This window comes from Lygodium microphyllum, chromosome 10 (assembly GCF_053477565.2).
Source record: "Lygodium microphyllum isolate KBCC chromosome 10, Lygodium_microphyllum_v1.1.10, whole genome shotgun sequence".
Taxonomy (NCBI): Eukaryota; Viridiplantae; Streptophyta; class Polypodiopsida; order Schizaeales; family Lygodiaceae; genus Lygodium; species Lygodium microphyllum.
In genome coordinates, this window is record NC_141144.1 from 150814125 (window position 1) to 150827253 (window position 13129).

The following is a 13129-nucleotide window of genomic DNA, read 5'->3' on the forward strand; positions in this document are numbered from 1 at the left end:
ACCTAGTAAAACCCTCTCTCGCACATAGTGATAATGCACCTCAATGTGCTTTGTTCTAGCATGATAGACTGGGTTATTTGCCAAGTGTATACTACTCATGTTGTCACAATAAATGACAACTAGCCCATCTGTAGACTGATGCATATCATAAAGTAGCTTATGCAACCAAGCTACCTCACATGCAGCCATTGCTGCACCCCTGTACTCAGCCTCTGTGCTCGACAAGGCAACTGTAGGTTGTTTCTTGCTGCTCCAAATGACTACAGCACTCCCTAAAGAGAACACATATCCACTGATAGATCGTCTATCAGAAATACTACCAGCCCAATCAGCATCAGTGTATCCATGCAACTTTATCTGAACCCCAGTCTCATAAAATAGTCCATACTGCAATGTAGACTTCACATACCTGAGTATGCATCTAGCCGCATCCAAATGTAGTTTCCTTGGAGCCTGCATAAACTCACTTACCAATCCAACAACATAGCTCAAATCTGGCGTGGTAATAGTCATATAAATCAAACTTCCTACTATGCATCTGTACATAGTAGGGTCTTCGAGAAGCTCACCTGCATCTGCGCTCAGCTTCACATTCTGCTCCAAAGGAATTGAAATAGGCTTATAGCCTGTCATCCCATATTTGGACAGCATGTCCAATCCATACTACCTCTGCAAGAGCCATATCCCACTTGGTGATCTAATCACCTCAATGCCCAAGAAATAACGGAGCTCTCCCAAATCCTTCATCTCAAACTTCTGCTTCAATAGCATTTTCACATGAAGGATATCTTCATCACTATCACCTATGATAATCAAATCATCAACATAAATGACAAGCAGCATAATACCTTTCTCTATTTTTCTCACATAAAGTGAGAAATCTGCCTTGGAAATATGAAAGCCAATAGTGACAAGATACTGTCCTATCTTGTCAGACCATGCTCTAGGTGCTTGCTTCAAGCCATACAAGGCTTTCCTCAACCTGTAAATAAACTCAGGATGAACAGCATACACATAACCTGGTGGCTGCTCCATATAGACCTCTTCTTGCAAATCACCATGCAAGAAGGCATTCTTTACATCCATCTGATGTAAAGACCATCCCTTTGATGCAGCCATAGCAATGACTGCTCTTACGGTTGCCATCCTTGCAACCGGACTGAATGTTTCTTCATAATCAATCCCATATGTTTGTGCATACCCCTTGACTACTAATCTTGCCTTGTATCTATTCACAGAACCATCTGCATTGTGCTTCACCTTATAAACCCACTTACAACCAATTGCATTCTTATCTTTAGGCAAAGGTACCAATTTCCATGTAGCATTTGCTTCCAAGGCATCCATTTCTTCATCCATGGCTTTCTCCCATTTTTCTTTTTCCATGGCTTGCTCAAAAGAAGTGGGTTCTGGTTCCTATATCACTTTGACCATATAGGCATAGTGAATGGTTGTAAATCCATCATATTTTAGCCTATCCACAGGATACCTAGCTCTGGTAGACCTACGCAAAGTAGGTTCACTCCCAGATGCTCTCAAAACATCCCTGGTCTTCCTTACTCCAGGTGTAACAATAGAAGGAATACCCAACTCATCATCAATGCTCTGTTCTGAGCCACTGGATTCACCATCCACACAAGAGTGACCTGCATTCACATCAAACATGGGCTGATCTACCTTCTCTTTTCCTTTTTGTGATACCTGCATACCACTATTTTCATTGCTTTGAGAAGATTCTCCTTATCTCAATTTTCCTGTCCATGGCGAAGAATGTGAACCACTGCTAGAGGACGCTCCAGGTCCACTAATATTTTGTGACTGCTGCTGTGAATTCTGTGCAGCATTACCATTATGTGCATCTACTTCATCAATCACATTTATTGGTTTATACCAGCTACTCATCTCATAAAAAACAATATCTTTGCTCACTGTAAATTTACGAGTAGAAGGGTTATAGCATCTATACCCTTTCTGCTGCATAGAGTAACCAATAAAGATGCACTTCTCAGCTTTTGGATCCAACTTGGATCTCAACTCATCTGGCACATGAACATAAGCAATGCAACAAAAAATTTTCAAATGATAAATATCTGGTTTCCTACCAGTATACCTCTCCTCTGGAGTCATGCCATGTATTGTTGTAGTGAGAGTCCTGTTCATTATGTAGACTGTTGTAGCAACTACTTCAGTCCAGTAAAAATCTGGCAAGTCTTTTTCGTTGAGCATGGCACGAGATACCTCTCCAATATGCCTGTTTTTCCTTTTTGCAATTTCATTTTGTTGTGGGGTATGACTACATGAATATTGCTGCTTTATGCCATGCTCCTGCAAGAACCTTGCAAACTCATTTCTGAGGTACTCTCCCTCTTCATCTGACCTTAGGCATTTTATTTGCAAGCATGTTTCTTTTTCAACCATAGCTTTAAGAGTTTTGAAATGCCCAAAAACTTCACTTTTCTTTTTCATAAAATACACCCAAACTTTTCTGCTATAGTCAAAAAATAAAAGTGACAAAATAATGACAGCCTCCAAGAGATGCAACTTTAGTAGTCCACACATCAGAATGGATTAATTCCAATGGCTTCTTACTCTCTTGAACATGTCTAGGAAATGATTTCCTTGCCTGTTTTCCAAATTGACAGGCTTCACATACCTTATGCATTTCTGCAACCTTGAATTTAGGCAATCCAGCAACAATATTTTGGGCTTGTATTGATTTAAGTCGGTGTACATTAACATGACCAATGCATTTATGTCAGATATCAATATCTGCAATTACACCGGTCCCATGTGCAAACATTGCTGTACTCAATTCAGGCATGTCTGCATCCAACGTAAACATTCTGCCCTTCTTCTTTCCTTTTGCTATCAAGGGACCTTTATTTTTCATATCCTCAACAAAGCATCCATGAGAATTAAATCTGACCTGCAAGCCCTGCTCAACCATTTGACCAACAAAAACTAGGTTCTTGGTGATATTCGGGACATGAAATACATCCAACAGGTATTTCTTTTTCCCATCCTGCATAGACAAAGGAATATTTCCAATCTGTACAATAGGATGTGCAGTATCATCACCAGTCTCCACAAATCCTGGTTTTTTCCTTTTCCTTGCATCTTGCATCCATTCTGCATGACCTGTCATGTGGTTTGATGCACTTGAGTCAACATACCACACATCGTTGCTTTCTTCTGCACTTATCACAGAATTGGTCATGTGCTGCACCATAAACAAATGCTCATTTCTGTCATCACCATGTCTACTAGAAGATGCATAATTTCCTTGTTGTAGTTTTCCATTCATGATGTCATTCTGCTTTTTATAGCAGTCTTTAGCCATATGATCCATTTTACCACAGTAGTAGCATTCAACATTGCTGTTTGCATTTTGGCCTCTTTGCCATCCACCACGACCTCTTTGGCTCCCCCTGCCTCTAGAGTTACCATGTCCTCCTCCAAAGGACTGGTTTTCTTGAGTTTGCTGTATATTCCGATTTCTACCACGGCCTCCAGATCGGCCTCCTCTACCTCTGCCTCTACCTCTTCCAGCATTTGAGTAGAAGACAACTTCTTTTGAAGTTCCTCCTGAAGAAGATGCATCACCATTTCTCTGCTCCTCACAAATTAGAAGAGCAATCAACTCCTCAAAATTAGGAAATCTTTCACGGACAGAAATGGATGTTCGGAACTGTGCATAATCATTTCCTAGACCATTCAAGGTCACAGAAACTAAATCATCATCTTCCACTGGCGACCCAATGGAAGTAAGTGCATCTGCAATCTTCTTCACCTTCATGTGGTAGTCATTGATGCTCATACTTTCTCTTTGCACATTGTGCAACTCTTGCTTGAGCTGCATTTTCCTGGCTTGCGTATTTGTGCTATACATTTTTGACAAAGTATCCCATGCCTCCTTTGGTGTACTTGCATCCTGAATATGCACAATCATAGAGTTTGAAATGCTAATAGACAGCCAATACATAACTTTCCTGGCTCTCTCATGCCATGCTTTAAATGCATGCATTTGCTGTTGATTGGGAACATTAGGAAGAACTGGTTCTTCTTCATTTCCTGCAACAAATTCCCAATATCCTTTTTCCATAAGGAAATTCGTCATTCTGAACTTCCATGCTTGGAAGTTGTTCTTGTCAAGCTTTTCAGTGACAATCTGTGAAAGAGAATCAGACGCCATTACAAAACACTGCAAAAAATTCTGTCACTGCAAAGAACACAGCTTCAGCCTCACAAGGGCAAATCTGCAAAATTGACGAAAGTGGTATTTGACCACACAGTCACTTCCTAGTGACGATTTTGCATCAACAGGCAACAAGGATGATTCTGTAACTCCCAATGTCTCTGCGCACAGGCATACGATGCAATTTCTACAGTAACTTTTCACCGACCTGTAGAACAGTGGTCGCACAGCAAAAAACAGGGCCTTTTCCTGAGTGCGTGCAGAAAACTTCCGTCTCCAAAACATGCCCCGAAATGGCCTCAAATAAAAAAAACAGAGCTACCGAGGGCTAAAGCCCTCGCCCGCAGCATATACTGCCCTCTTGCTACACTGCGAAGTGCGTCTCAATCTGAGACAATGCACTCTTGCACTTTTCAGCTGTGCTACCTGCAGAGACTTGCTTCCAAAACAGAAAAATGAAAGCAACACTGGTCCTCTTACCAGAACACCACGAACTTGGTTTGCTTTCTTGAGCTCCTTACCACGAACAAGGCTCTGATACCATGTCAAGATTATGGGAGAGAAGGAAGGAGTCTCACTTGTAGCTTTCTTGCTTGCACAATGGGGGAATACACACACAGGTGGAGGCTGAAAACAATTTTTCTCTTCTTAGTTGTGTAAGCCAAAAGAACTCAAGTACATAGAAATAGAATAACCCTATATATGGGTCTCAAACCAAACTCAACTAACTAAGGTGGCATGCTAATTGAGCCACGAACTAGACTAGATAAGGATAGCTGTCATGTAGCTATTATTCATGGGCGGTGTACCAACCGCATCTGCAACTGACAAGTTGGTGACATAAATGCACAACGGTCACCCTGGCATATCATGAGTGGAGCTCGATATCTCAACAAGAAAGACTATGGAAAGTTGAACGTAGTGTGAAATTTGATTTTATGCATATCTTGACATATAGGATCTGATTGTTTTAAGTCTTTAAAGAAATATCAATAGCACTAATTACTTTGGTGCTACCTTGGCAACAATGCATTGTGTTAGCATGAAATCATGAGAAGAATTGGTTATATAAATCAACATTGTTTTGTTTATTTGTTTATTGCTTGTCCACTTAAAGGTACTCACTTTGTATCTGCATTTCCGTACGTGGTATCATGAGAATTATCTCTTGGATGTATAGCACTTTTTTTTGAACGATTAACCTACGTTGAGTGTGAGTTTCCCTAAGATGTAGGACTAGTATTATCTTTCTTTTTCTACATAGTGAGCTCCACTCCTTCCAAAACAACTATCAAGGTAGGACCTTAGAGTTAATCCAAATTTTGTTGAAGAAGAGAACTTTGAGGGTGTAGGTGCTTATCATACACTAGATGAAACCTTTGTGCTTTGCAATTTTTTGCAACTTCTAAAATATTAAATAGTAGGAACTTGTTGTTCTCTCAATTTGTAAATATATTGGAGATATCCTCACTTTTGGTTATCTATGGAGCATTATTCTATATGTGTTTCTATGTAGAAGTTAGCATCTTTTAGGCACCTAACACTAAATGAAAAATTGTTGAATATATGAAACTAGCAAGAATAGTAAGCTCCAATTATCTTTTTTTAAATAGAGAAGTGTTTTCCCATATGTACCTACTTTAATACCATGCAATTTGTCCTAGCTGAAGACATGCTTTGAAATTGAATTTTGCATTCAAACACACATGATTTGAAAAGAAGTGTAAGGTCAAAACCTATGCCATGCAATCACACAATCGATACAAGATACGAAAAGATAAATGCATTGAAGAAATAGTACCTAGTCTAGCTACAAGTACCTATACATTATGAAAAACACTACAAGATATAGGCCTTATATCAACGCTAAAAGCGACGAAAATGTAAATAAAGAAATTTGCCCCCGTTATCGCAAAAAGCATCGTAATTTGGCGACGCCATAGAATAGTCGGTATTAGCATCGTTATTAGCATTGCTATGTGTGTCGGTATCAACGTCGATACCCATGCTAATAACGACGCCTTGCGGCGCTAATAATGACTCCAATAACGATGCGTGCAGGTAAATTTACGACGCTAATAGCGACGGTAACAGGGGAAAAAAAAATTTGTGGCAGGGCAACGCACTATGTGCTTTATTTGGGCCATACAAAATAGTTTCTGTACTGTGTACAATGCTTGTGTAAATAAAGACAAAGTGTACTTAAATCATAACATTGATACATGAAATAAATACATGATCGCATAATGAAAGCGACTGGTACAATCATGGCAAGATATCACTACTACATAGAAAATGTCTACGCAGATCAGGTGACAAAAAATGAAGGGTGTGTGAGCTCCAAGGTTCCAAGGGCGAGTTATAGATCCTCGCCATCCGAAAGCTCGTCCCATTGCAAAGGAGCATCGAACAGACTCTGCAAAAAAAAAGAAACAACTACACATCAGTCCACCATACAATAATGCATTCTAATTAAATATGGTAACTATGGACAAGAAAGATGAGTGACTTATAGGGCCGCTACGTCTATACAATTGGTCGATCAATGCAGTGAGACCATACCTCTTTGCATATCGAGTCTCAAGGCCAATTGGATCGTGATTTGTAATGGAGTGCTGCAAAGGAAACAAAATACTAACTATTAGAAACACGATTATTAGTACAAAGGATATTGCAAAAAAATAAGCAAGCAAAACAAAATAAAAACTTAAGAAGTCCTCCAGATATTTCCTGTGGCCGCCACTCCCAAGATGATGGACCACTCGAGCCTCTAGTCGTGCCCTCGCCACCTCGTGCTACTAACTTCAACGTCCTGGAGAATTTGTAGTCTCCTCCCTCAGTCGGCGCCAGTCGTCCACGTCTAGCCACTCGGGCTATGCAACCTCACTCTTGAGTGCCTTGCGTGCATTCGATCATCTGTGTGACATATATGCACGCATGCAATCCATCATCCAGCCCGTAGAAAACCTATCTGCTGTGGCTGGTACCAGAAACTCCTCATGTAAGGATGCTACTATGTAGTCCTTGCTCCCCTCCAGTATGTTTTTCCAATGATCCAAGACATTATTTTGAAAAACTTGTTGACACAACTCTCTCATGCGAGCCATCACCCTCCTCCCCTCATCATTCATGATGATGGCTCCTAGCCTATCATCTAGAAGATAGGCATACCCCTCTGGGGTATGCCTAAGATGGGTCCTCTCCCACACTTGCGACCATGCTCCAGGGCATATCCAGGAGACCCTTGTACATCTAGTGTACCGACCAGGGTAGTATCTATTGGAGTAGTACCCATAGGGATGCCACCTGCGGACGACTAAGCCCGAGTAACTAGAGTAGACGTCCCCACATGTGTGACAAATCCTGGAGGTGACGCAACTCCAACAGAACGACGAAATGGAGACACCGTGTCCGTGCCTTCACAGCAACCACCTGAGCTATGCTCTTTGGAACTACCACGAGAGCAAGGAGTAGCACCTGTATCCTGAGCCGACCGCGGGCTCACTGCATCTGTAGCTCTATAGCATCCCATTGACCCTGAAGCACTCCCTTCGTCTACCCCAAGTCTAGAGTGTCGACCTCGTTTGCTCGAAGCTGAAGCATCTGATCGCGTCGAAGTAGATCTAATAGAGCGGCCTGATGATGTCCTAGATAGCTCCGGTCCGCCATGTCTCTGAATCTTGCCATCTGATTTGGAGACATGTGTGTGAAGATATTCTGCAACTCCTCATCGCTCATCCCTCGAATCATCTTGATGATCTAAGTATTCACAAAGGTCACATGTACAGACAAAGAATGATGTTAGCATAATTAATTTAAATCACGGTAATATGAATCTTGCATATCTCCTTCAAATCCATTCGTACCTCTATAGTGTCTCTCTTTCCTGTGATGTGGTCCCATAGCAAGCTGCCCACGTTTTTGAAAATATGCATGGGATCCAACTAGTGGTTGATCTCTAAGTGGGTCCAATATGGAAACTCGTAGAAAACTGAGAACCGTCACATTTCATTTGGATGTGACTCCGCGTGGACCATTTTCAGCTTGTACCAGCCTTGGATATTCACACGTGTTGGAGGTCATCCAAGAAAACCTTCCCTGAGTTCATGACTCTCTAGCAAGAAAGTGGCATGTCCTTGATATACCATTTTCTTCATGGTTTGTGACCTTCGAGAGTCTAACTATTGCCTGCACAATGGACATGCATGATAGCTTGAGGTAACCAGACCTATCCCAACACCTCTACCCAGTGAATAAAAACTTGAACGAGCTATGATAGATATTACCAACGAGAATGGAAGCCTATTTATCTGATCACTCTCCAAATCCTAGAAAGTCATGCATCGTCCACATGAGAATGGCTCGAATATTGGTGGACTGTTGACCATCACGCTTGCTCATATCTTGCGGTAAACCCTCCTCCCACAAAATCTTAAGCTCATCAACTAATGGGCGAAGATACACGGCCATATTTTTGACTTTGTAATGGCGGAGGGCGAGTAAGCTAACGATGAGATGTCCTTTCTTCATAGAAAGCCATGGAGAGATATTGTAGTTGACAAGGACTATAGGCCACACATTGTAAGAAGTTGAGCGCAGACCGAATGGGTTCACACCATCCATTGCAAGACCGAGCCGAAGATTCCTTGGCTCTTAGGCAAAGCATGGGAAGGTAGAGTCAATGTGGCTCCATGTGTGTAAATCCACTGATATTCATTGAACTCCATCTGTGGACCTATTTTGCGCATGTCACGTTGTCAAGCTCACCATGCCGGACGTATTAAACATGTGGTTTATGCGGGGAATAAGCAGAAAGTGTCTAAGAACTTTTTAAGGGATGGTTTTCCCTTGCAAGTCTTGTCGATACGTATGAGAACCACCCTTTGGACATGTCTCCATAGTCTCATATTCTCCTCAAAATAGTATGCAATCATTGATACATGCATGGATGCTGTTGTAGTCCATGCCAAGCTTTTGTAAAACATGTTGTGCATCATCACGAGACTCAGGCATGGTATTTGCAAGTGGTAATATATGATACTTCAGTAACCTGAAAAAAATCATAAAACGCCTTGAAAAAACACATATATTTTTAATGATAGTACCGAAAAGAAATCAATGAAGCGTACGTACAAGGTACGTGATCAACTCGGTCACACTCACATCGCTCCACCCGTATTTTTCTTGCACACTTAGAAGTGCACGTAGTGTCTTCAGGCGAGATACGCAGCACCCATCATATAATGGTATGGATGCTTCCTCTCTAAGCGGATCAAAAATCTTGACATCCATGGGAATCAATGCATCGATCATTGCCTCCATCTCAGGCTCTAAGATTGTAGGTAAGTCTCAAAGGTTGTTTGTCTTCTCTGGTATTGATGGTATAGATTGGGTAGTACCTTCCAAGCATGATTGATATTAACTTTTCTTACCATTTGTTGAAAATCCAAGATCGCCTGATCAATGATCTCAGATTGAAACTTGCCGAAGCGTCGTACGTGTTCTATAGGCAATTGACGTTTTCGTCGAATTGCCAGCTTGCATTGAGAGCAAGGACATGGGACACACTGATCAAGATACGCCTCGCGATCTTGAATATCAAGACCTTCATCGTTTTCCATTTTGTCTACGTTACGACAAACCATTTGTTTTTGTTATCATTCTTTTTTTCTTTCTTAAATTGTTTGAGAAGGGATTTCTTCTCTTGTAACTCAGCAAAAATTAACGTATATAAAGTCTCAACCCACCCACCTACAAATTAACATATGTTGGAGTGTTTCCCCTCTCGTGGTGTTGCACCGGACCTCATTGGACCTCGCCACCACTCTCTTTGTTTTTTATCCATTCATTATGTCCTCTCCGTCCATCTCTCTCTCTTTTTCTCTTTCTTTATTATGCTGTATGTTTATTCCCTCTCTCTCATTGCTTCTTTTTTCTCTTCCTCCCCCTCTCTCATTTTCTTTAACAAAACATATTTCTCTCTCTACAACAATAACAACAACAACAACTACTACTACAAAAAAAAAACAAGAAAAGAAAAGAAAAACTACTATCACTACCACCACTACAACAACAACAACAAATAAGAAAACTAGACAACAATAAACAAGAAAACAAAAAAAACCATTACAACAACAACAACAACAACAATAACAATAAACAAGAAAACTACTACTACTACTACAACCCACAACTACAACGACTACGATTATGACCACGACCATTACTACTACTACTACTACTACTACTACTACTACTACTACTACTACTACTACTACTACAAACAAGAAAAGAAAAGAAAACTACCATTACTACCACCACTACAACAACAACAACAAATAAGAAAACTAGACAATAATAAACAAGAAAAAAAAACCATTACAACAACAACAACAATAACAACAAACAAGAAAACTACTACTACTACTATAACCACAACTACAACGACTATAACTACGACCACGACTACGACTATGACCACGACCACGACCATGACTACAACTACGACCATGACCATGACCACGACCACGACTACCACTACCACTACCACTACCACTACCACTATAATAAACAAGAAAAAAAAACAACAACTACTACTACTACAATAACCATGACCATGACCACGACTACCACTACTACTACCACCACCACTACCACTACCACTATAATAAACAAGAAAAGAAGAAAAAATAATAACAACAACAACTACTACTACTATTACAATAAACAAAAAAAGAAGAAAAAACTACTACTACTACTGCTACTACTATTACTACTACAAAACAAGAAAACTAAACAACAATAAACAAGAAAAGAAAATAAACTACTACTACTACAAACAAGAAAATAACAACCTCTCCCTCCTTCTCTCGCTCCCTCCCTCTCCCTCTCCCTCTCCCTCTCCCTCTCCCTCTCCCTTTCTTTCTCTCTTTTCCTATTATGTTTAATATTTTCTCTCTCTTTCTCTCTCCTCTCTCTCTCTTATTTTCTTTTCTCTCTTCCTCTCCCTCTCTCATTTCCTCTCCCTCCCTCTCCCTCTCCCTCTATTTCTCTCTTTCCCTATTATGTTTAAGTTTTTTTCTCTCTCCTCTCCCTCTCTCATTTCCTTTTCTCTCTTCCTCTCACTCTCTCATTTCCTCTCCCTCCCTCACCCTCACCCTCACCCTCTCTTACTCTCTTTCCCTATGATGTATAATGTTTTTTGTCTCTCCTCTCCCTCTCTCATTTCCTTTTCTCTCTTCCTCTCTTTCTCTCATTTCTTCTCCCTCCCTTTCTCTCTTTCCCTATTATGTTTAATGTTTTTCCTCTCTTCCTCTCCCTCTCTCATTTCCTTTTCTCTCTTTCTCTCCCTCTCTCATTTTCTCTCCCTCCCTCTCCCTCTCTCTCTCCCTCTCTTTCTCTCTTTCCATATTATGTTTAATGTTTTTTCTCTCTTTCTCTCCCTCTCTCATTTCCTTTTCTCTCTTCCTTTCCCTCTCTCATTTCCTCTCCCTCCCTCTCCCTCTCCCTCTCTTTCTCTCTTTCTCTATTATGTTTAATGTTTCCCTCTCTTTCCTCTCCCTCTTCCTCTCTCTCCCTCTCTCATTTCCTCTCCCTCCCTCTCCCTCTCCCTCTCTTTCTCTCTTTCTCTCTTTCTCTATTATTTTCAATGTTTCCCTCTCTTCCTATCCCTCCCTCTCCCTCTCCGTCCCTCTCTCATTTCCTCTCCCTCCCTCTCCCTCTTCCTCTCGCTCTCTCATTTCCTCTTCCTCCCTCTCCCTCTCCCTCTTTTTCTCTCTCATTTCCTCTCCCTCTCTCAATACAAATGAATTTTAAGAAAAACAAGTAAAAGAGAAAGAGAAAACACAAAAACAAAGCACGAAGGAACAATGCACTCACCGTAAAGGCTCGAAGAAGGGTTTGGTAGCTCCTCTTTGCAACAGCGGCTCCTCTTCGCCCTCCGTACACTTACTTCTCTTCTTCTTCGCGAACAGCGGCGGTGGCGATGAGAAGCTTTCCTTCTCCCTCTTTCTCTCTGTCTCTCACTCTTCCTCTCCAATGCAAGATGTTCGCTCTCTCTTTCGTGTATGCACGTAAAATAATGCGCTCGGGTTTCGACCTACATTTTTTTTGTCTGAGTACTGTCGCTATTTGCGACGCAAATAGCAACGCCGCTATTTTGTGTCTGAAACCGCCATCACTATATCTCCATATCCTTGTAGTGAAAGGCTAACATAGTTTCTTAGTTAAATTATAACCCTTAACCTCGTCTCTCAATATTCAGCAGAACAATTGTTACACTCCACTCAATCCACCCAAATATTACAATTTCTTAAGAAAATAGTGGTCCTTGTGATGTTGAACAAGTAAATGACCTATCTCATAAGTGAAGGAGTCCTTCACGACCCTCCATCTAATCCAATTACCTTTTCCACTCATCCTAATATTTCTAATTTAGTTATAAATGTGCCAACTGTGATGTGTGGAAAACTTCAATGCATGCACAATGAAATGTATTCTATCTAGTACACATGCATCTAAGATTTATAGCATATAGTTACATCATGTATTGTGCTATGCTATGCTCAATGATGGTGCAAAGAGTGCATTTACCCAACCCATGGCATGGAAGTAATTGAAAAATATTAAAAGACAACCATCAAGTACAATGCATCCAATAAGTGCAATGTGAAATGCTTGTGAATCCATAATCCCCATGATGTGTAAAGATACTAGCAATAAAATATACCTCATTTAGGATGTCTTGTAGCTACAATCAAAATATGGCTCCAATTTGTCCAAAAAAATATTAATCTCAACCAAGGCTATTAAGTTTTCAAGCACAACCAAATACAATAAAATTCATTCAAATGCATGGACACACTAGTTCCTTCCTTCATGCAAAGATCCATGAGCTGTTTTAACAAATATTTATGTGAAGAAAGACTTATCATA